The 23784-nt window shown below is 42.9% G+C and overlaps 1 protein-coding gene and 1 pseudogene across 4 annotated transcripts in view; one reads left to right on the top strand and one right to left on the bottom strand.

The window, feature by feature from the left end:
- The window catches only part of UBE2E1 (ubiquitin conjugating enzyme E2 E1), an 83691-nt gene that overhangs the window by 4846 nt on the left and 55061 nt on the right, over positions 1–23784 (bottom strand). The window lies entirely within an intron of this gene.
- Positions 3876–15271, top strand: LOC103782911 (ADP-ribosylation factor-like protein 4A; annotated as a pseudogene).

Raw genomic sequence — 23784 nt, 5'->3', positions numbered from 1 at the left:
AAAAAAGGAGGGAGAAAATATGGGCAACCGAATAGCGGGTAATGGGAAGAACAGGGCCCAAACTGGCCAAGAGGCAGAAAGAGCTCGGACACTGTCCACCTCACAGGAATGTTTTCAGAATTAAGTGAGAGAAAGAAGGAAACTGTAGAGCAACACACCCATGGGTATCTCTCATTAAATGGCAGTGATCACCATTATTATTAATTCTTTAATAGCTCTTTGTGATGGGTATTACCAAAAACTATTAAAAACTTGTTTTATTTTTTATTTTTGAAACAGAGTCTTGATCTGCTACCCAGGCTGGAATGCAGTGAGTGGCATGATCTCGGGTCACTGTAGCCTTGACTTCTAGGCTCAAGTGATCCTCCCACCTTAGCCACCTGAGTAGCCGAGACTACAGGCATGCACCACCATACCTGGCTAATGTTTTCTATTTAATTTGTGTAGATGGGGGGGTCTCACTATGTTGCCCAGGCTGGTCTTGAACTCCTGGACTCAAGCAATCCTCTTACCTCAGCCTCCCAGAGTGCTGGGATTATAAGTGTAAGCCACCAAAAAGTTTGCTTTAGATACAGAGAGAGTTTTTTTGTTTGTTTTGTTTTGTTTTTTGTTTTTTAAGGCAGAGTTTTGCTCTTGTTGCCCAGGCTGGAGTGCAATGGCACGATCTCGGCTCAATGCAACCTCCGCCTCCCAGGTTCAAGCGATTCTCCTGCCTCAGCCTCCTGAGTAACTGGGACTACAGGCATGCGCCATTATGCCTGGCTAATTTTGTACTTTTAGTAGAGATGGGGTTTCACCATGTTGGTCATGCTGGTCTTGAACTCCCGACCTCAGGTGATCCGCCCGCCTCGGCCTCCCAGAGTGCTGGGATTATAGGCGTGAGCCATCGCACCCGGCCAGAGATTTTTTAAACATTGTCTACACCATGAAGTCATACTTTGTGTTTAAAAAAGATGACTTCATAGTTTTACACGATATCTGATGGCAATTTTCACAAGGTGGAATGTAGGGAGAGCTCTTAATCAGCCCTCTCCCTCTGGAAACAGGCAGTAACTTCTCCAGTGAAATGATATTACCATTATTGCTTCATTTCCTGAGGTTAGAACTGGTTCTTGGTCATCATAAGTTTGCCTACCTGCCTACATGTTTGCATCCCCTCGAAACTTTTATGTTGAAATCCTAACCCTCAATGTGATGGTATTAGGAGGTGGAGCCTTTGAAGGTATTGGGTTAGGGGGTAGAAATCCTCATGAAAAGGATTAGTGTTCTTAAAGAGAACCTCAAAAGCTGCCTAACTTTTCTCTACCATATGAGGATACAGCAAGAAGACAGTTGTCTGGAAACCAAGAAATGCATCCTCACCAGACCTGAAGCTGCCAGCACCTTGATCTCATATTTGTAGCCTCCAGAACTGTGAGAAATAAACTTCTGTTGTTTATAAGCCATCCAATTCATGGTACTTTGTTATAGCAAACTGAAGAAAGTCTAGAGACACTGGCTGATACAGCTATGACACCTGGAGTGCAGTTAATGAAAAGTGGACTATATATGAAAATAACACTAATATAGGGGTTGCAGATAAAGAGGAATGCTCTTTTATCTAGTTTATGGTAAACACTTAAAGGCAAAAGGCTACTCTAAAATCTTTTTACAGATGAGGAACCAAGGCCAAGAGTTCATTCACAGAAGCCAGGCTCTCTCAAATCCAGTACTGACAATATTCCAAGCTGCCTCCTAGAGGCAGGAGTCGTACTGTTCATGTTCAACTTGGTAGTGCTAAGAAACCAACCTAGAAAAAAACAAAAGTGAGGGCAGTCTAGGCCCTAGAGGTGACATGTTGGCATGGGCCCAATTCTGCTGGTCCTTTAGTATACAAAAAAAATAAAGGTTTACCAGTATGTCACTACATGCAGATTTATGGATTGTACAGAAAATTGGTGATTCCCAAATTTCACTGTGCATCAAAATAATCGATGGAACTTTAAAGACTAAATATTTCTAGACCCCACCCCAGGCCCGATGATTTAGAATATCTAGAGGGGGACCCAAGAATCTATATATTTAAGTGCCCCACCCACAACCATGACCTTTAAGCAGGTAGTTTGCATTTGGGAACCACTGCTACAGGTTACTAGTGGGACAACCAGTTAGGAGCATAAGTTTGAACATTTTACAGTTTGTCACCTGTGATAGCTTATCACCTGTGATATAACCAGAAATCCAATTAAGATTGCTATCTCTCTGTAATCTGTTTGCAATTTAGGTGTTAATTTTTTTGAAAGTTCAGAAAATAGACAAAACAGAAAAGGAATCAAGTACAAACAATTACATAATGACAAAAAACGTATTACACTTGTATTAAACTTCAAAACTGGAGAATAAAGGTGCAATATGAAAATAATTAAATGCTAAGTGAAATAATATCAAATGTAGTTGACCCTGAAGAAAATTCAATAGTGAGGGATCCCTAACCTGTGGGCCCTCAGGAATTACTGTGAATGGTCTTGAGAATCCACTGGAAAAGACCAAGCATTGTTACCTGAATATCAAACTTTTTTTTTTTTTTGAGATCTGTCACCCAGGTTGGAGTGCAGTGGCATGATCTCAGCTCACTGCAACCTCCCCCTCGTGGGTTCAAGCGATTCTCCTCCCTCAGCCTCTGGAGCAGCTGGGACTACAGGTGTGCGCCGCCATGCCCAGCTAATTTTTGTATTTTTAGTAGAGCTGGGGTTTCACCATATTGGCTAGACCGGTCTCAAACTCCTGACCTTGTGATCCAACCGCCTCAGCCTGCCAAAGTGCTGGGATTACAGGTGTGAGCCACCATGCTCGGCTATGAATATCAAGCTTTAGATAGTCACTTAAAGCTGCTATTGGATGAATTCAGGTAGCTTTTTATCATGTGTACTTTCTTAATCAGAGAATAAAACAGAAAAATTCTGATGCAGGGGCCTACAATTTTATTTGTTTCCTAAGTTCTCATTGGAAAAGTTAGGATCTGCTGGTCTACAAAGTGGGCAGGCAGTCCCATCCCCAGGGGTGGAGGACAATATTAACAACTCTCAGAAGGCCAGTGACAGAAGAACAGAGAGTAAGAGAAGCTTTACTTGAGGCTGTTCAAGCATCCCACCTATTTCTCGATAAAATGACTGACCAGGTTTGCCCTCAGGTCACCTAAGTACACCCTTTAATAATCTCCTGTCTCCTCCAGAAGATACTTTTGGTTCCACAACAAGAAATACAACTTTAATTTTAAATACTGGTTGAAGTGTACCATAGAATGGTATGTAATTTAAATTATTAATCCAAATGATTAGAGTATGGAAAATCCTGAATTGGGAGAAGGAGGGTTGAAATTAAGATACTAAAGAAAGATGGGGAGAGGTGACAGCATGCTGGCAGCCCTCGCTCGCTCCTGGTGCCTCCTCAGCCTTGGTGCCCACTCTGGCCGCGCTTGAGGAGCCCTTCAGCCCCCTGCTGCACTGTGGAAGCCCCTCTCTGTGCTGGCTGAGGCTGGAGCTGGCTCCCTCTGTTTGCAGGGAGGTGTGGAGGGAGAGGCGCGGGTGGGAACTGGGGCTGCGCGCAGTGCACATGGGCCAGGGAGAGTTCCGGGTGGGCGTGGACTTGGCAGCCCCGCACTCGGAGCGGCCGGCCAGCGCCACTGGCCCCAGGCAGTGAGGGGCTTAGCACCCCAGCCAGCAGCTGCAGAGGGTGCGCCTGGTCCCCCAGCAGTGCCAGCCTGCCAGCAACAGGCTCGAATTCTCGCCAGGCCTCAGCTGCCTCCCTGTGGGGCAGGGCTTGAGACCTGCAGCCTGCCAGGCCTGAGCCTCCCCTCCACCCCTGCAGTGGGCTCCCACGTAGCCTGAGCCTCCCCGATGGGGACCACCCCCTGCTCCACGGCTCCCGGTCCCATCGCCTGCCCAAGGGTTGAGGAGTGTGGGCACACAGTGCGGGACTGGCGGGCAGCTCCGCCTGCAGCCCCGGCACAGGATCCACTAGGCAAAGCCAACTGGGCTCCTGAGTCGAGTGGGGACTTGGAGAACTTTTACGTCTAGCTGGAGGATTGTAAATGTACCAATCAGCATTCTGTGTCTAGCTAAAGGTTTGTAAATGCACCAATCAGTGCTCTGTGTCTAGCTAATCTAGTGGGGACTTGGAGAACTTTTGTGTCTAGCTCAGGGATTGTAAACGCACCAATCAGCACCCTGTCAAAGCAGACCAATCAGCTCTCTGTAAAACAAACCAATCAGCTCTCTGTAAAATGGACCAATCAGTAAGATGTGGGTGGGGCCAGATAAAGGAATAAAAAGCAGGCTGCCAGAGCCAACAGTGGCAACCCGCTCAGGTCCCCTTTGACACTGTGGATGCTTTGTTCTTTCACTCCTTGCAATAAATCTTGCTGCTGCTCACTCTTTGGTTCCGCACTGCCTTTATGAGCTGTAACACTCACCACGAAGGTCTGCAGCTTCACTCCTGAACCCAGCGAGACCACGAACCCACCAGGAGGAATGAACAACTCCGGATGGGAGGATCGAACAGCTCCAGACGTGCTGCCTTAAAAGCTGTAACACTCACCGTGAAGGTCTGCAGCTTCACTCCTGAAGCCAGCAAGACCACGAACCCACCAGAAGGAAGAAACTCTGAACACGTCCCAACATCAGAAGGAACAAACTCCGGATACACTATCTTTAAGAACTGTTAACACTCACTGTGAGGGTCCGCGGCTTCATTCTTGAAGTCAGTGAGACCAAGAACCCACCAATTCCGGACACAATGGGAGCAGAAAAGTACATTTCATAATTTTGCATTAAGTCTACCCGGTCTTCACCTGAGCACTTATTTTAATTGGGATTCTCTAAACTGGGTCATCTCAGTTTTGTGTAATATGATTTTTTTAAAACCAGCCAACCAAAGTATCATTGGGGTTACAGAAATAAGTATAAGACTGTGCCTTTTTAAAAAAACCCACTTATCCCTGTTTGAAGACATTGAAATTTAACTGTGATTAGAACCTCTGCATGAGAGGATGTAACTGAGAAAGTGAAGAGACCAGGCCTATACCTTTCACATTTTCCTACACAGAGGTTTAAGGTTTATTTGTAACTAAAAGCACTTCTCAAAATATAAGCAGAATACATACAAGGCAAAAAGAAAAAGATAACAGTTTTTTCTTCTAATCAAAATAAATATTACTCTGATACAGATTTTAAGAAAAACGAGTCATTTCTACTTTAACACAATATTTTCTTCTTTCTATAAAGGATTCTGACTTCACACAGGTATGTAAACAATAGAAGCGGGGATGGCCATGAGCCACGACACTTCTGTCATACAGGAAGCTGTGTCTGTTAACTGACAGGAAACTCTCCATTGAATAAACGCAATGAACAAGGACTCACTTCTGACAGCTTTTCCTACAATCCTGGAGACATTTTCTCCCTAATGACCACTGGACAGCGTGGCTACATATCTTATGCCTCAATATTATATTGGTAAGTATACAAAGTAAAAAACTATCAACTGGTAGTAACTTTTGCTTTACACATATACAGTCTTAAACAGCATCTGCACAGTATAAACTGTACTACAAATCATTTGAGGTATTAACAAACCAACTGTCAAAGACTGTCATTAGCACAGTCTTACTAGAATCTGTTGTGTTCCCTGGACTGACTTAAAATCTTCCAGGGTAACTCCACAAAGTAACATTCATGTTTTCTTTTTATTTTAAAATCATGTTTTTGTTGAGTCTTTCCCCATTCCCATTCTCAGTTCAAACTTATTACAGACTACTCTGCTGCTCTTCCATTTCAATGGTCAGAAACCAAATCTGCATTTCAATTTTCAAATGACATTATTGATTTCTTTTAAAGAACATCCTGAAGCAAAGTGAAATTTAGGATATTTTTCGAGTCACAGTCTCGCTGTGTCACCCAGGCTGGAGCACAATGTGATCTCAGCTCACAGTAGCCTTGACTTCCTGGGCTCAAGTGATTCTCCCACCTCAGCCTCCCTAGTAGCTGGGATTAAAGGCACATGCCACCATGCCCAGCTAATTTTTAAAAAATTTTATCCATTATTATTATTTTTAAGACAGAGCTTCGGTCGTGTCATCCAGGCTAGAGTGCAGTGGTGCCATCTTGGCTCACTGCAACCTCTGCCTCCCAGGTTCAAGCAATTCTCCTGCCTCAACCTCCTGAGTAGCTGGGATTACAGGCATCCGCCACCACACCCAGCTAATTTTTGTATTTTTAGTAGAGATGGGGTTTCACCATGTTGGCCAGGCTGGTCTCGAAATCCTGACCTCAGGTGATTCCCCCGCCTTAGCCTCCCAAAGTGCTGGGATTACAGGCGTGAGCCACCGCGCCCAGCCTAATTTTTACATTTTTCAGAGAGACAGGCTCTCACCAGGTTGCATAGGCTGGTCTCAAATTCTTGGGCTCAAGTGATCCTCCCACCTGGGCCTCCCAAAGTGCTGAGATTCACAGGCATGAGCCACTGTGCCTGGCCAGAATCAATTTTTTAAAAGTATCTTTCTATCAAATGAATTTTTACATTTTTTATTGGGAGACAGGACCCTTGCCTACAAACACATAAACCATAGTTCAGATATTATTCTAGGCATAATTTTAGAAGGCTTAGTTATCTGCTGTCATACCCTAGAAAAAAAGTGAAAGGATGAGAGGCTGGGAAGATAGGAAGATAAGCATGCTAGAAACAGACTTGCGGACTGCTGGGCGAGCACTGTTAGAGCAGCCAGGCACACAGCACCCACCTGGTGCCCTGTGCTCCGCCACGGCCCAGGCCTCCCTGGTGCCCACCGACAGGTATCAGAGCACCTCCCCAGATGCTAGGACAGACGCTGAGTGAAGAGAAGGGAAGGATGGTTAGTCTTATAGCTGGATCACCTACGAAGAGAAGTTCTAAAGCAAGAAGAAAGCATTTCAATTTGGGACATTTATTTGCAGTGGGAAATTGGGAAATGGACTATCAGACCACACTTCTATCCTGTCCAGTCGGCCTTCATTTCAGTCTTTCCACACTGTTTTTCTGGGTTTGTACTGTGCTAGAAAGACAACTGTCTTATACAGGCTGCAGCTCATGAATTTGTAAATACTGTACCTACCAAAAGATTTAACATGGAGAAAATTAAGGTAATCTTGGCAAATTCTAAAACAGTCCCTTTTCACTTCTGGGATGTAGGTGTTTAGGACAAAGTAAGGCCACTGTGGAAGTCATATGCCAGATGCACAGATGGCACTGTATTTGTTGTGGACTCTAGATGTGGAAGGATGGAAGAAACTAAAACTTAACTTCATAAAATAACTAGGATATAGAAAACCAAGCAGTCCCTCTACTTACAGTTGCTAACAACAAGACTTCAGGAACTCATTCTCTCAGGAACTGATACATTGCTGGCAAGGGGTGAACCGAGCTCATCAAGTCCTTGGCATTTGCAGCTTACCTGTGCAATCATAGGAGATGGACTAAAGCAGCAGTCCACAACCTCTTCTGCACCAGGGGCTGCTTTTGTGGAAGACAGTTTTTCCACAGATGGGGGTGGGGATGGTTTGGGATGATTCAAGTGCATTGTATTTATTGTGCACTCTATTTCTATTAGTATTACACTGTGATATAGAATGAAATAATTATACAACTCACCATAATGTAGAATCAGTGGGGAGCCCCCGAGCTTGTTTTCCTGCAACTAGACAGTCCCATGTGGGGGTGATGGGTGACAGTACCAGATCATCAGGCATTAGATTCTCATAAGGAGCACGCAACCTAGATCCCTCACATGAGCAGTTCACAATAGGGTTTGCGCATGCCTATGAGAACCTAATGCCATTGCTGATCTGAGCTGACAGGAGGCAGAGCTCAGGCAGTAATGCAAGCCATGGGCAGTGGCTGTAAATACAGATGGAGCTTCGCTCAGCTGGCTGGCCTGCCCACCCACTGCTCATCTGTTATGTGCGTGGTTCCTAATGGGCCAGGGACCAGTACGGGGTCTGTGGCCCAGGCGTTGGGGAACCCTGGACTACAGGAAGGACTTGAGACAACTACATGATAATAATTAAAAGAAGAAAAACGTTGTGGCAACAGAAAAAGAAATGATGACTATTGCTACCTTTTAATCTGTGGGGAGTAGGTTTTCTCTGATCTGATTTTGACAAATGCAGTGTGGCTACAGCCTGGTTTGCCTGTCTGCCCTCCTGGGTGCTACTGAAGCTTTGTTTTGTTGAATAATCAGATGCCCAACTCTGTTGCCTTGTGGAAGATGATTAAATGTAGTGCTTCTTAAAGTGGTCTCTTCTCCCTACCCCACAAATCTTCTGGTACTACCATTTGGGGAAGCCAAGCAAGGATAGTAAATTGACCAGAACACAGTTGTGACATTTGACCTCAAGTTAGTGAAATAAAACTTTAAAGAGTAGGGGGGAAAAAAGAGACATGCGGACAGCAGCAGAAGTAAGAATGAAGAAAGGGGCAGAGGCAGGGGCAGGGTAGCAACAGTGCCAGCGTATTTCAAAAAAGGGCAGAGGCTTGGGATCAACTGAATTAGAAACTCAGTTCTACCTATTTAAAAATCTCAAGTAATTCCTGGTATTATCTCATAGTACAATGACTAATGTTTCGTAAAAATAAAGAACTGGCACTTGGAATAAGCTTTATCATCATCCTCAGAAAGCCAGATGTGGCACGGACTGCTTATTAGCTACTGCATGCCTATTCTCCTTTTGTCTGTGGAAGCTTCATGATAAGCTTCTATGTCACTTATATAAAGTACATCATTCATATCACAAACCCCCCCAAACACCCATATTTCAACAGTAGTCTTACAGCAGTGGTTCTCAACTGGAAGTAATTTTGCCTCCTACCCCACCCACCCCCTGACGTTTGGCAATGCTTGCAGTCATTCTGAATGTCACAAATGGGAGGGAGGTGCTAATGGCATCTGGTGGATAGAGGCCAGGGATGCTGCTAAACATCCTACAATGCACCAGACAGCCCCCACAAACAATGATCTCAGCCTAAAATGTCAACAGTGCCAAGGCTGAGAAACCCTGCCTTAGAGAAAATTTGCTCAGGGTTAAGCTAGTAAAGGGAAGAGCTTCAATCTGAATCCCAGCTGCTATACTCCAATGCCCAGTCTTTATTTTTCTGTGCCTGGTACACCAAAAAAGGATCAATATATGTGGTTGCTGTTGTTATTATTAAAAGTTAATTTGCATATACCCTGAATGTTCTGTAGACTGATATTCAAAGTGCCGCCTCTGGATAAGCAACATCGGCATCCATCCCCTGGGAGTTTGTTAGAAATGCAGACATCAGACTCCACCTCAGACCCAATCAATGTGCATGTTAACAAATGATTCTTATGCACATTAAAGTTTGAGAAGCCAGCTACAGAGGATTATTAAGAGCAATGAATACCAACTGTTTCTTTTTTTGAGACAGTGTCTCACTCTGTTGCTCAAGCTGGAGTGCAGTGGCTCAGTCACAGCTGGCTCAAGTGATCCTTCCATCTCAGCCTCCTGAGTTGCTAGGATTACAGGCGTGCATCACCACACCTGGCTAATTTTTTAATTTTTTTTAGAGACAGGGTCTTGCTAGGTTACCCAGACTGGTCTTGAACTCCTGGGCTCAAGCGATACTTCTGCTTGGCCTCTGAAAGCACTGACATTACAGTAGTGAGCCACAGTTCTGATTTTCTAGATTTAAATTACCATTAATATTATTTAGCTCCCTCCTCCCTTGTCTACAACTCTTTGCAGTAACAAATATGCATCAACCCTGGTAATGCCTAGCTCTATTAAGACAAAAAACAAAAACAAGAAACAAAAAACAAAAAACCCAAAACTGAATTTACAAAATGCTTATATGAAAAAAAAAATCCAATTACATCTACATTCCCTATGACAAACACACTACTAAAAATCCACTCCTGATTTACTCTTCTATTGCTAAGAAATTCATAGAGAAGATAAGCTATGAAGGTAGCAATCTACCAGAGTAACTGGGTGAAAGCTGCCTTCTCCATGAGATCTACTTGGTACATTCTTACCCTCAGCATCCCTTCATAAAACAGTAACCTTTTGTAACCTAGAAGCGAGTGGCAGAAGGAACTTGAGAAATGAGAAAACTTTACTAAAGAAACTAACAGGGTAGTGACACGATTTCGTAAGTGCTATTAAAAAGCAGGGCGACCACTGCCATAGTCCTAATAACTAAGTTAGAAGGCCTCCTCACCTAAGGTGAGGGGAAGAGGAAAGGAAGAGGCTCTGGTACTGTGAGGAATGTACCATTCAGGTTAACTATCCCTTGGAAAGAACTTGCAGACCTAGAGCCAACCTAAAGGGCTCCCCAGAAAAACTAGTACCCACACACAAGAATTCACATATTTGGCTGGGCACAGTGGCTCACGCCTGTAATCCCAGCACTTTGGGGGGCCAAAGCAGGCAGATCACGAGGTCTAGAGATAGAGACCATCCTGGCCAACATAGTGAAACCCCGTCTCTACTAAAAACACAAAAATTAGCTGGGCGTGGTGGCGAGCGCCTGTAATCCCAGCTACTCAGAAGGGTGAGGCAGGAGAATCGCTTGAACCTGGGAGGCGGAGGCTGCAGTGAGATGAGATCGCGCCACTGCACTCCAGCCTGGGCGACAGAGCGAGACTCCGTCTCAAAAAAAAAAAAAAAAATTCACATTAGTGGTATCCACTGTATCAAGGAAGTTATATTGGAACACAGTGGGGCTAAATAGGGGGTATATCTTCCTAACTATGGGAAGGAGACTATCCCAGGCACTTAAGATCTCCAACAGTGTGGCCATTTAATGGCCTTCTAAGAAAGCCCTCCAAAAGTCTTATAACAACAATACTGAGGAAATGGTGCCTACTGTCTTCCTCTAGCATAAAGTAGATAAACTTCCGAAGGAATTTTTGACATAACTTTTTGTGACGCACAAGGATGATTTGTGGCCTATGGAAGCTATAGAGTTCATTTTTAAAATTTGTTCCAAACCAGGAAGAGAATAGATTTGTCTGGGTATTTACACAGACTGCTGTAGTCATTTGGATACAATCTTTTGTACATCAGAATTTAAGTCTCTAGGGAGTAGTAATTTCCCACACATACTACAGGGCTTGGCACACTAACAGTTACCAATATTTAATTAGATGATCAAATATGTACTACTGTTTGGGATTATACAACAGTGTTTCCATATTAGGTAAAATAATTAAAACATCACAAAAGCTCAATCTTGCCCAGTTAGTCATTCAATCGTAGGTCTTACTGTATATGCTGCTGCTCTAGGGACAGTCCAGCACATCTGGAAATTTACATTCCAATATTGAAAAAAATTAGATGCACATAGAGTAAGGACACTGTTTTTAAAAGAAAACTACTTCCAAGTAACTTGTAAGTAAAGGGTTAAGTTACTCTTGTAGGGATGACAAAAGAAGAGCAGACCTAAAAAAATGTGGACATTAGGGGGTCACTCTTAACTAGGGATGGCTGAATGAGGAGTTATTAGTACAGTGAGCTAAGGAACCGCACTTTCCCTTCTGGCCTGTCAGGGTAGTCATGGGGGTAGGTGGCAAGCAAGTAAAATGACAAAACTAGTTCAATGCCAAGTGCCTGAAAGAAGCAGGGGTTGGGGGTACGGCAGTGATTAGAATTAAAGTAAGATCAGTATCCCTTGTGTCTTGAAAGCCATTTTCCTCTGTAAGATTAAACATGTAGGTAAGTCAGGATAAAGGTGGATCCAACAACAGGTCTTTTCTGCAGGAATTATACAAGCCTGAGTTGGAACAATTCTAATCTGCCCTTTCGCCCAAGAAGTTAGAAAAAACGAGTCAGGACAGAATCCAATGCTGTGTGTGTGTGGTGATGACTCCTCTACTCCCACTGAAGAATCCAGAGCTTGGGTGTCTGGTATCTGCCTTATGGTCGAGTCCAGATTCTTCAGTTGCAATGCTTATGCTACCATATACAAAACTGCTATTTGAATGAGTAAATACCAACGGGTTATTAGTCCTGGTTCTTCGGTTCACAGGGCACAACTGACTCTTCTATTGGGATGATTAACTATATTGTGGATAAGTGAGAGTCAGCTGGGGGAAAAGCAGAGCATCTTGTTCAGACTTTTTGAGGGGAGAACGTATTGTTAACACCTCTACCCTCCACACATTTAGTGCTGATCCCCAAAAGCAACAGTGTCACAAAGAAAGTTTTAAAAGGATACCAAGATTCTCTTAAAGAAGCTTATCAGGTTTTACTCAACTCTAAGAAAAGATTCTGGCACACATCTTTGATTATGAAATTAATTTTAGCTAAAGGTTTCCCATTACACTCAGCTCCTTATGCAGCTTCCACACTGCAACTGCTGCCAATCTCAAACTCCAGGTGGGGCAGTCAGGGGGCTGCTAGGTCAGTGGGAAGCATGGGAAGTGACACAAGTATAGAGGAGTTCAAGAAACAGACTTCAATAACTTGCTACAAAGCAGAGTTGTGTGAACAGTCTTGCACAGTGATTTTTTGGTCACTGTGTGATATGAATCTATTATTTTATTGTTTGGCAAAGCCTTTATCTGGTAATAATAATTTTCAGTTTTTTGTTGCCCACTTTTGCTTTCAAAAGTGTTCCAACTTGCATGTTATATGGTTACCCTATTTATGAAGGAATCAGAACACCTCCCTGCACTGGTCAATCAGCCTGAAACTCTCCTGCCGGTCTCTTTTTATTTATTTATTTTTTTTTTTTGAGACGGAGTCTCGCTCTGTCGCCCAGGCTGGAGTGCAGTGGTGCCATCTTGGCTCACTGCAACCTCCGCCTCCCGGGTTCAAGCGATTCTCCTGCCTCAGCCTCCCGAGTAGCTGGGATTACAGGCACACGCCACCATGCCTGCCTAATTTTTGTATTTTTAGTAGAGACGGGGTGTCACCATGTTGGTCAGGCTGGTCTCGAACTCCTGATCTCATGATCTGCCTGCCTCAGCCTCCCCAAAGTGCTGGGATTATAGGCGTGAGCCACCGCACCCGACTGCCTAATTCTGACAATTTTGCTGCTGCTTCAACCTCCACCTGCACCCTCCCAGGGCTATGGGGTCTCTCATCCTAGGTCCAGCTCCCTGTACCTTCCCTCAGTACAGAGCTCATGTGAATTTGGAGGATAAAGATGCCTTCAGCTGAAGGTAGCATTTACATCATCAGGGAAAAACTAGGCAGTTCTCCCAAGACCCTTTCAAGGGAGCCCCATAAAGTCAAAACTATTTTCATAAATCTAAAACATGACTTACCATTTTTACTCCCATTTTCTCACATTTGTACTGTGAGATTTTCCTGAATCTACACCAGGTGTGAGAGGGCCACAGCCTGAATGCAGAAGCAGGTATGAAAATCTACCTGTCTGCTAGGAAGTCAGACATTAAAGTCATCTGCAAATATGTGAAATAGTACCAGTCTTCTAGGTTAATTTTTTTTTTTTTTTTGAGATGGAGTCTCGCTCTGTTGCCCAGGCTGGAGTGCAGTGGCGTAATCTAGGCTCACTGCAACCTCTGCCTCCCAGGTTCAAGCAATTCTCCTGCCTCAGCCTCCTGAGTAGCTGGGACTACAGGCATGCGCCACCACGCCCGACTAATTTTTGCCACGCCCGACTAATTTTTGTATTTTTAGTAGAGACAGGGTGTCACCATGTTAGCCAGGATGGTCTCGATCTCCTGACCTCGTGATCTACCTGCCTTGGCCTCCCAAAGTGCTGGAATTACAGGCACGAGCCACTGCGCCCAGCCTAGGCTGTTTAATTTTGAAAAACAGTTTTCATTTAAAATGTTATTTATATTAATATGTTTTTTGTTATTTTAAAATCAATCATAGATGTTTTAAATAATTCTGTTTTAATTTTGAATATGGTAAAAATCCATAACTGTTAACCATATAATCAAAAGCTGCTGGGGCCTGAAATAAATTTTAAGAGTGTAATGGGGTCCTGAAACCAAAGAGTTTGAGAACCACTGGGCAGATTATTTTTAAAGTATTTTGGTGTAATTGGTTAACCATTAAAATAAGTGCTTGATTCTTACTCCCAGACATTAAAAAACAAAAGTTAAACTAAGAATTTTAAATAGGAACTTGAAGAAAATATAAGTGAACAGTTTTATAGTTTTGGAAATAAGAGAGGCCACTTGAACTCCTGAGCTCACTGATAAACTATAGCAGAAGCTGTCAGTGCCTCACCAACACATCCCTTAGGATTCTGGTGTGCTATGGCCAAGTTCTAGCTACCCCTATCTGCGCCTCTGTGCTTAAAGCTGCTCTGCCCATAGCAATAGGCAGAAATACAGGTAAATTATCTCCCTGTGGCAGTTTTACAACACCGTCCACAGATTGTTTGAAACTGCTCAAAGAGGCAGAGTCTAATTCCCCTCCCTCTGAATATGGGCTGGTGATATTTAAGTCTAAAGTGATATAAGTGTGACTTCACAACTGGCTCCTTTTTTAAAAAAAAGGAGCTATGGTCCCCCCGGCCCCCCATCTCATCCTGCAGCTGTCTGTCTCTCCCTTTCTATGTGCCTTGGAAACTCTAAACATCACATAAGAAGCCTAGTACTGCAGAGACTGTGTGAAGAGACCACATCAAGAATGAGAATTAGCCAAGAAGCCCAAGGTGTTCCAGCCCTCAGCTGTGGGGCTTCCCAGCCCAGGTGGAAAACCAGACATGTAAGTGAGGAAGGCTTCACATGACTCCAGTCCTAGCCCCCGTGACTGCATTAGAAAGCTTCAGTAGGAACCAACCAGCTGAGCCCAGCCCCAAACTCTATATCTATGAAAGATTATAATCATAATAAAAAATGGTGGTTTTTGTTTAGAGTATTTTGTTATGTAGCAATAAATAACTGGAACGCTCCCCCCAAGAGCAGCCCTCAATGAATAACTGATAATTTGGGCGGGATCATTCTGAGTCAAGTGTTCTGCCCAATTTCCCAGTTTCCGCATAGGCAATTTTCCCTGTGGGGGTTGGCTTAATAAGACATCTTTCTTTTTTTTTTTTTTTTTTTTTTTTGAGACAGGGTCTCACTATATTGCCTGGGCTGGTCTCGAACTCCTGAGCTCAAGCAATCCCCGACTGCCTCAGCCTCCCAAAGTGCTGGGATTATAGGCATGAGCCACTAAGCCCAGATGAGGCATCTTTTATTGACTATCTTTTCTTCCTTAGCTTCCCTTTGTTCTTTGTACCTGGAAATAAACTACTTGTATTTGAACTCTCATCTCACGAGTCACCTTGGGGTGAGGGGGCAGGCAGGAGTGTGGGAATGACCAAAACTGAGACATCACTGAAGTTAACACACACACACACACACAAAGGAAAAGACCAACAGATCTGACTACATAAAAATTGAAAATCCTTAAAAAAAAAAAAAAAAGGATACCATAAAGTTTATAAAAAGGTTGGGGGGGGGTATTTTCAGTTCATGATTAAGGGCTAATATCTTAACTAATTTAAATAATAATAATGGATAAAGTACACAGGCAGTTCTCAAAAGTGGAAAATAAACATATGGCAAATAAACAGATGCACAATCTTACTTAGACTCAAAGAAATACAAGTTAAACACTCTGGTACTTTTACCTATCAGAATGGCAAAAATTTCCAGTAAACACTTTGATATAGAAATTCTGCTTCTTGGAACTTACCCTAAGGAAATAACTGGACACGTGCATGTGACTATAGTATAAGGATATTTTGGAGACTCTTACTTATATATGATGAAAAAAATTTGGAATGAGCTAACTTACTGACAGGAGATAGGTTCATTGGAGTACAACCATATGACGGTATACTGTACAGCTCTTAAATAAGAATGAGGTATACATACTAAGCAAGGAAAGAAATCCAGAAGGATTGAAAGAAACAAGTTCCACAACAGTATGCAAAACAAACATTTTTGTAAGATATAAATATACCCGAACTTAATAGTGGTTATACTTGCAGGATGAGATGCAGGGGATTTTCTCCTTCAAACAGATTCCAATTATTGAGATTAAAAAAAAAAAACACTGTGTTTACTTCCCAATTTCTATTCTGAAGGACAAAATAAAGGTAGAAGAGATGGAATCTAATCTACCTATTAATGTAGAAAGTAAAGTAATAAGAGAAAGTAAAAGTGGCCAGGCATGGTGACTCATGGCTATAATCCCAGCACTTTGGGAGGCTGAGGCAGGCGGATCACAAGGTCAGGAGATCGAGACCAGCCTGGCCAATATGGTGAAACCCCATCTCTAATAAAAATTCAAAAATTAGCTGGGTGTGTTAGTGGGCGCCTGTAGTCCCAGCTACTCGGGAGGCTGAGGCAGGAGAATAGCTTGAACCCAGGAGGTGGGGGTTGCAGTGAGCGAGATCGTGTCAGTGCACTCCAGCCTAGGCAACAGAGGGAGACTCCATCTAAAAATAAATAAATAAATAAAAATAAAAAATAAAAGTAACTATGGTCACCCTAGGGTAAGCAGCGTTTCTGAGTAGAAAGCCAATGCTTTAAGGACTTGCAAAGTGGGGGGATACTGAGTCTGGGCTGTCAATATTCTTACTCCAGCCATTCGAACGTGTGTTTCATTTAAGCCCAGTTTTCACAGTTATTTTTACAACAAAGTTGCTTAGGAACTGAGGGGAGATCTTTTGACTTATTTTCCTGCTTCATTCCAAACATGTTTTCAATAGTGACCCACTGATATGCTACATCTTTGGGTAAAAAATATCTAGAACACTCATTCATAGGAAATATTTATGACTGCTGCCATTCCCATCTATAGTCCAATGAAAATCATCAGTGACTACAAGGGGTTTGGGTCTCCTGTGGCTCTGTGGTCACACTGAAGGACAGATTTTGGCCTTATGATAAAAGCTTCCACTGACATTTTATTGGAAAATTTGGAAATACTCAGACTAAATGGACACTATCTCACTGTTTTGCCTTCTCTGCTCCCTCCTCTCTATTCAATTCAGGTGCTCTTTCCTACCCTCTTCCTTCTCCTTTGCTCTCAGACATGGGACTGACATACTGAATCTCTAAGAGACTACAAAACCTGCACCAGTATAAATGAAAGAGCTCAAGTTTACTCCAACAGCAGGATGCAAATCTGCTTTTGAAATGAGACAGGGGGACCAGAGAGCCCACACAGGAGAAACTTTTGCCAAAAGAGGGTGCTCTTTCTCCCTTCTTTAATGTAGAAATACCAACTGTTATCTAAGATAATTATTTGTCAATTTATCTAAACAGTCAAAACACATGGAAGATTTGAAATGGGTGAATTTAATTGTGTGTAAATTACACCTCAACAAAGTTGATAATTTATCCAAATATAAGCAAAACCAAAGTTTGAACTCAATTCTCCAGAATTTATTACATACAGGTTTGTTCTGACCTACTATTTGTACATCTAAAGTATCACTCCAAGAACCAACATAAATCAAAGACAGAAAAGTACCCTAACACATTTGCAGAGAAATATATAATTTTCAAAGTTCCTTCATAAACTTTGACTTCTTTTGATCTTTGCCTAGAATCTTTGAATCAGGAAAGGTAACATTTATCCATTTTAAAGATGAGGAAAATAAAATACATAAAATATAAAAAGGACAAGAAGAAAGTAATACAAAATAAATACATACATTTAAAAAACAAAGAGGAAAAAAAAAAAAAGATGAGGAGAAGGATTCAGGAATAAGTGATTTGTTTGTACAAAGTCAGAAAGCCTGGAAGTCAGTTCTGGCTAATGGCAATCCAGGTTTTCTTGAGGTGATATATTTTTACTACACCCATGAAGCTTAAAATAAATTTACCTGTTTTTGGACTCAACACAAAAGTTGTTTAATCACATTTACTGGTCTGCCTTTCCTACCTTATTATTTCATTTCTCTTTCACATTTGGATGGAAGCCAGGATTAAATAAGAACAAGAAAATCTTGTGATCTGCCAAAAGGTGTTATTAAAATTTCTTAATACCAAAAATTAAATCACTTTATTTGCAGAAATGAATTAGGTGAAAATAAAAGCATACCACACACAGTACTTAGTGTGGAGAGGAATTTCGATAATAATGTGACAACTCCAAAAATGCAGAGAATCCTCCACCTTAATGAAAACCAAAGACATTTTGGGGAAACAAGCATCAGTTCAATTACAGTCCAAATGTTATGCCCCTAAGCTGCAAAGAGAACAAGAAAGATGCACAATTCTTTTTTCCCCCTAGAGCTAAAAAAAGCAGGTATAGAACATGAGACCTACTTTCTCCAGCTCAGAAGTTAGGTTGGTCCCACAGTCCAGGAATTCAGATCCACTTCACTCTATTCCATTCTAGTTCACAGTGGCACTGGGAGGTCCAGCAGTCATTAGAATGACCTGCACTGAAATGTGAGGTCAACCCCTGCCTGAGGATACAATATCACCCACTGCTCAATGCTCTGTGAAGCTGAGGCCTCTGCAACTTCTTTGTTCCCTCCCTCTCCACTGCAGGATCCACAACTCAGAACTACCAGGAAATAACAGGGTCAGGAGGTGAGGAGAGCTATTTACTGCACTTGGGGGAATCACTGGCTTCTTTCTTGGCCCCAGCTGGCCTGGAGAGACAAGAGGAAGGCTGTTTATATTTGCATAGGGCTGAGAGACTGAATGAGTGAGGTTATGCCCTGCATGTCAAATACAGGGCTGGGCTTGGAGGGGAGGGTCTGGTTGCTTTCTCATTGCCAACTCTTTCACCCAGGCGAATCCTTGGTCCTGCTGTCTACACACACCCTTCTAGCTGAGCAGTAGACAATAGCTTTCAAAAAGCTAGATGCTGCAGCAGCAGCAGCTAAGAGGCCCACAGATAGAGGGCTGATGTGGGACATTTCACAGCTACCTTAAACGTAACAAGCCTAGAATGACTGGTAAGCAAATACTGGTGGCCACTGGTCAGGCACGAAACTGGCTTGTAAGTTAACAGACGGCAGAGTCATATGCTACTTCATGTTGGTATCAGTTGGTCTCTAAAACGATTCAAACAGTCATTTAATACCAAGAAGTCCAAAGCATTATCCCCAAACAGAGAAGGGTGCTGACTTACAAACATGTCCTATTCCAGCCAAGTGCTCACAGGTGTGAGCCAGCACTTTGGAAGTCCGAGGCAGGCAGATTGCTTGAGCCCAGGAGTTAGGGACCAGCATGGGCAACATTGTGAGACCTCATCTCTAAAAAAATACAAAACACAGCCGGGCATGGTGGCATGTACCTGTCATCGCAGTTACTCGGGAGGCTAAGGCGGGAGGATCACCTGAGCCCTAGGAAGTTGAGGCTGCAGTGAGCCGAGATTGCACCACTGCACTCCGGCCTAGGTGAGTGACAGAGTGAGACTCCATCTCAAAAAAAGGACTAAGTCTTAACTGACTGAAGAGTCTCCTGCTAGCCTTGAAGAAGCAAGCTCCTATGACATAAACTACCTAAGAAAAGGGCTAGAGAACTATGAGCGGCCTCTAGGAGTTGCCTGGGCCTCAGTCCCATAGCTGCAAGGAACTGAATTCCGTCAACAACTATGTGACCTTGTTAGAGCTACAGATGAGGACACAGGCCAGCTGACTCCTTGACTACAGCCAAGAGAGACCCTGAGCAGAGGGCTCAGCTAAGCTATGCCTGGATTCCTGACCCACAGTAACTGTGAGATATAAATGTGTGTATTGTTTTGGGCTGCTAAATTTGCAGTAATTTGTTACAAAGAAAGAGAAATCCTGACAGTGTGAAATTTATTTTCAGAAGTTGAAACAGAGGGTCTCTGCACCAGTGGTCATTAACATGGATGAGGGCAGAGGTGCTGCACTGAAAAAGAGCTTATGCATGCAGGACAGTAAGACCCCAGTTTTCTTTCTCCACTCAGCTCCCAGAACACAGGCCGGCCTTCGCCCTCCAGGCAGTCTCTTCTGGGGAATATGAGCGACTCAGAGGAAAGACCTTTCTAACTAAGGAACAGATAACTGAGGAACATGGTTCTTTTCTAACATAAAAATCAAAAATCAAAACAAACTAGAAGATAGCCAACTACAGAAAACAGAAATTATAGGGAGAATTTCAAAATAAACTTATTAATATCCAGAGAGACAGAATACATTGCACTTATGAAAAAAGAATAAAGCTAAAACAAAATAACATTCAGAGGAGAAAAAGTAGCTTTTGAAAATTAAAAACAAAAGCAAGCAAACAAACAAAAGATTTCAAAAACTCAATAAAAGATGAAGTTGAAATCTCCCAAGAAAGTAGAAGAAAGGCTGCAAATAGGACAGAAAAGATACAACAATTAAAGGACCATAGGAAGGACAAAGATTTGAATAGTGAGAGTGATCCAGAAAGGGTAAACAGAGAGGAGGTCCAAAATAACTTAAAACTTACCAGGCCATGAGTTTCCGCATTGAAAAGGCACAGTACATTGGAGGAAAACTGACCTACACAAGGTGGCACATCAAGTTTCCAGGGAGAAAAAAAAAAGTAATGTGTAAGAAACCCCAAATCAGCGGGCTTCAGATTTCAAAAGCAATAGTGGGAGTAAGCTGGCACTGAAGCAATGCCTTCAAAATGATTTCCAATACAAATTCCACACCAGACAAACTATCAATCAAGTGCTAGGGAAGAACAGAGATCTTTTCAGATACTTGAGGTCTCTAAAAAATTATCTCCCAAGAATCCTTTTCCAGGAAGTTACTGAGGGATGTACTCTGCAAAATAAGGGCATAAACAAGAAAAAGATAAAGGAAACAAAACTTCTATGTAGAATAGTAAAGAGAATTCCCCAAAAGACAGTGACAAGAGAATCCGGTATGACAGCTGTAAACAGAATTAGCAGGTAGCCTGTTAAAACCAGAAGAGGTCAGATGGCTCTGGGGAGAGATTTCTTCAAAAAAGATAAAATTCAGGCTGGGCGCGGTGGTTCACGCCTGTAATCCCAGCACTTTGGGAGGCTGAGGTGGGGGGATGACCTGAGGTCGGGAGTTTGAGACCAGCCTGACCAACATGGAGAAACCCCATCTCTACTAAAAATAGAAAATTAGCCAGGCGTGGTGGCGCATGCCTGTAATCTCAGCTACTTGGGAGGCTGAGGCAGCAGAATCACTTGAACCCAGAAGGCGGAGGTTGCGGTGAGTTGAGATCGCGCCACTGCACTCCAGCCTGGGCAACAAGAGCGAAACTCCGTCTCAAAAAAATAAAAAATAAAATAAAATTTATATAAAACCTATGCATCTGAATGTCTTTTGAGGACTTTTAGATAATTGTGAAGGCATCTGGGGTTGAATTTGTGACAAGTATATATATGTAGTGGGTAGGGAAGGGCACAGAAGGGAGAAAGGGAGAGGAGAAAAGGTGAGAGAATAACTTGGGGAGGGAGGTAGTCAAGCAAGGAAGGAAAAGTAACCACATGTGAATAATGCTCACATAATATAAACAGTGAATATTTTATCAACATTGATCTAAGCAAAACAGGATAAAGGAAGAGTGTGACTGGGTAGGAAAGAACTAAGTTGTCATCATCCATTGTCATGAATCAAGAGTTATTGGTAAAAACTGAAATATAAAGTAATATGAGTATATACCTAAAAACAGGATATAAACAACAAAGTACTCGGCTCAACGAGGTACAAGTAGTTGCCACTAGAGAGCAAAATGCTGGGAATAGTTTTTTTTTTTTTTAACAAACAAAGAAATATTAAAGCCTTTAAACTATGTTAGTGTATAATTTCAATAAAAATGAAAACTATTGGGAGGCCAAGGTGGGAGGATTGCTTGAGGTCGCAAGTTCAAGACCAGCCTAGGCAACACAGGGAAACCCTGTCTCTACAAAAAATTAAAAAATTAGCTGAGTTTCGTGGTGCATGCCTGTAGCCCCAGCTACTTGGAAGGCTGAGGTGGGAGAAATGCCTGAGCCCAGGAGTTTGAGGCTGCAGTAAGCCGTGATGGCACCACTACATGCCAACCTGGGTGACAGAGCAAGACTCTGTCTCAAAAAATAAATAATAAGAAAGATAAGACGGAAAGGAAAAAGATAGTATCTTACAACCTATAACCATGTGACACAATTCTTTACCAAATGAAGTTCCTCTGCCATGCACAATGGTGGTATATTTTTCCAAATGATCATCTACTTGGTCCCCAGAAATCAAGCATAACATATTAGCTTAATATTATAGATTCAGCACATATAGTTCAGGGATAACTATATGCCAGGGACATATAGTTCATTTCACACTGCACCATATATAGTACAATACAAACTAAAAAAATGTTTTCAAAGGAACAGACAGAACACAGAAATGTATTCTATGGAAAACTGAGAAGGTTTCACAGTGTAATGGTATCTAAGTTAGGCTTACAGAGCTTAATAGGTTTTTTTCAGGAGAAAGGGTGACCAAACCGAAGAACTTTTGGTACAGAGATGTGTTTCTCCTGCAGAAATGAAGGTGAAGATGGAACCTGAAAGACTAAATGAGACCAGAGCAGAGAGGACCTTACATGCCTGCTAAGCAATTCAGATTTTAATAGCTTTGCACTGTCACAGCAGTGAAATGGGAAAGGTTCCCTTGTCCCACTTGTGGGTGTGTGATGGGGGTGTGGCTCACTTCTTCAGTGTCCCGCTGCTCAAACCTCTAGGGGAGCATACAGACAGGCGGGCTGTGAGGCGCCGACCCCACGGCAGTGTCTAGGGGTAAATGTTTACAGCTGAAGCCCCAGTGGGCATATGTTACAGGATGCTCTTTTAGTTTAGCCGTCCATAGGCGGCTTCTGTTAACCAGCTCAATTAGACCCCTGCCTTATGGCAAGGACAGAGGGCTTTCTGTATCCCGGCTTTGGCATACCAGAAGAATAGGATCACATGTGGGCTTGGAGAATGAGTGCGAGGTTTTATTGAGTGGAAGCAGCTCTCAGCAGATAGGGCAGCCAGAAGGGAAATGGTTTTCCCCTGGAGTCTGGCCGCTTGGTGGCCCAACTCTTCTCCAACTGCCCCAGCCAAACTTTGTGTCATTCCACCAGTCGATGGCCTGCTGGCATCCCAGTGTGCTCCTACACCAGTGCATTCCTCTCGACGTCCATCCACCTGTGTATTCCTTCGCCAATGTGCTTCTCTCGGCATCCAGCTTGTGTGTCTTCCTGCTAGGGTCTTGGGGTTTTTATAGGCACAGAATGGGGGCATGGCGGGTCAAAGTGGTCTCGGGAAATGCAACATTTGGACGTGAAGGCAGGAGTGCCTGTCTTCACCTAGGTCTGTGGGCACAGGCCCGGGGGTGGAGCCCTCGCCAGGGACCCACCCTTCTCCTCCCAGCACTTCCCTGTCTCCCTTCCGTATCAGGAGTGAGGTAACAGAAAACTAGTCACTGTCTTCAGAAATAGGTAACTCCAAACACTGAAAACATCAAACAATTCAGAAACAAGAAGCTACTTAGAGCCTTCAATAAGTGAAGCAGAGAGCCTAATTAAAGAGGCTATAGGAGGTCTAACAACCTGGACGAGAGCACGGGCAATGGAAACAAAATTGTCTCTGGGGAAATCATAACTACTTCATAGTAACAATACTAAAGAGTTATCAATAAACCACAGATCCTCTGAAGGCATCAACACATATACAAATAAGATGTCTACATTCTACCTTTAAGGAGCAGAAGGGAATGCAAACTGTCTCTTTCTGGCCTGTGCAGTCTCCCTGCGGTATTGTTAAATAGACATCCCAAGCATCACTCCAAGCATGGCTGTGTAGCATTTGGTGGAGTCAT

This window comes from Pan paniscus, chromosome 2, assembly GCF_029289425.2.
Source record: "Pan paniscus chromosome 2, NHGRI_mPanPan1-v2.0_pri, whole genome shotgun sequence".
Classification (NCBI taxonomy): Eukaryota; Metazoa; Chordata; class Mammalia; order Primates; family Hominidae; genus Pan; species Pan paniscus.
Note: the sequence above shows the minus strand (reverse complement) of the source record. Positions and strands in the feature narration are given on the sequence as shown.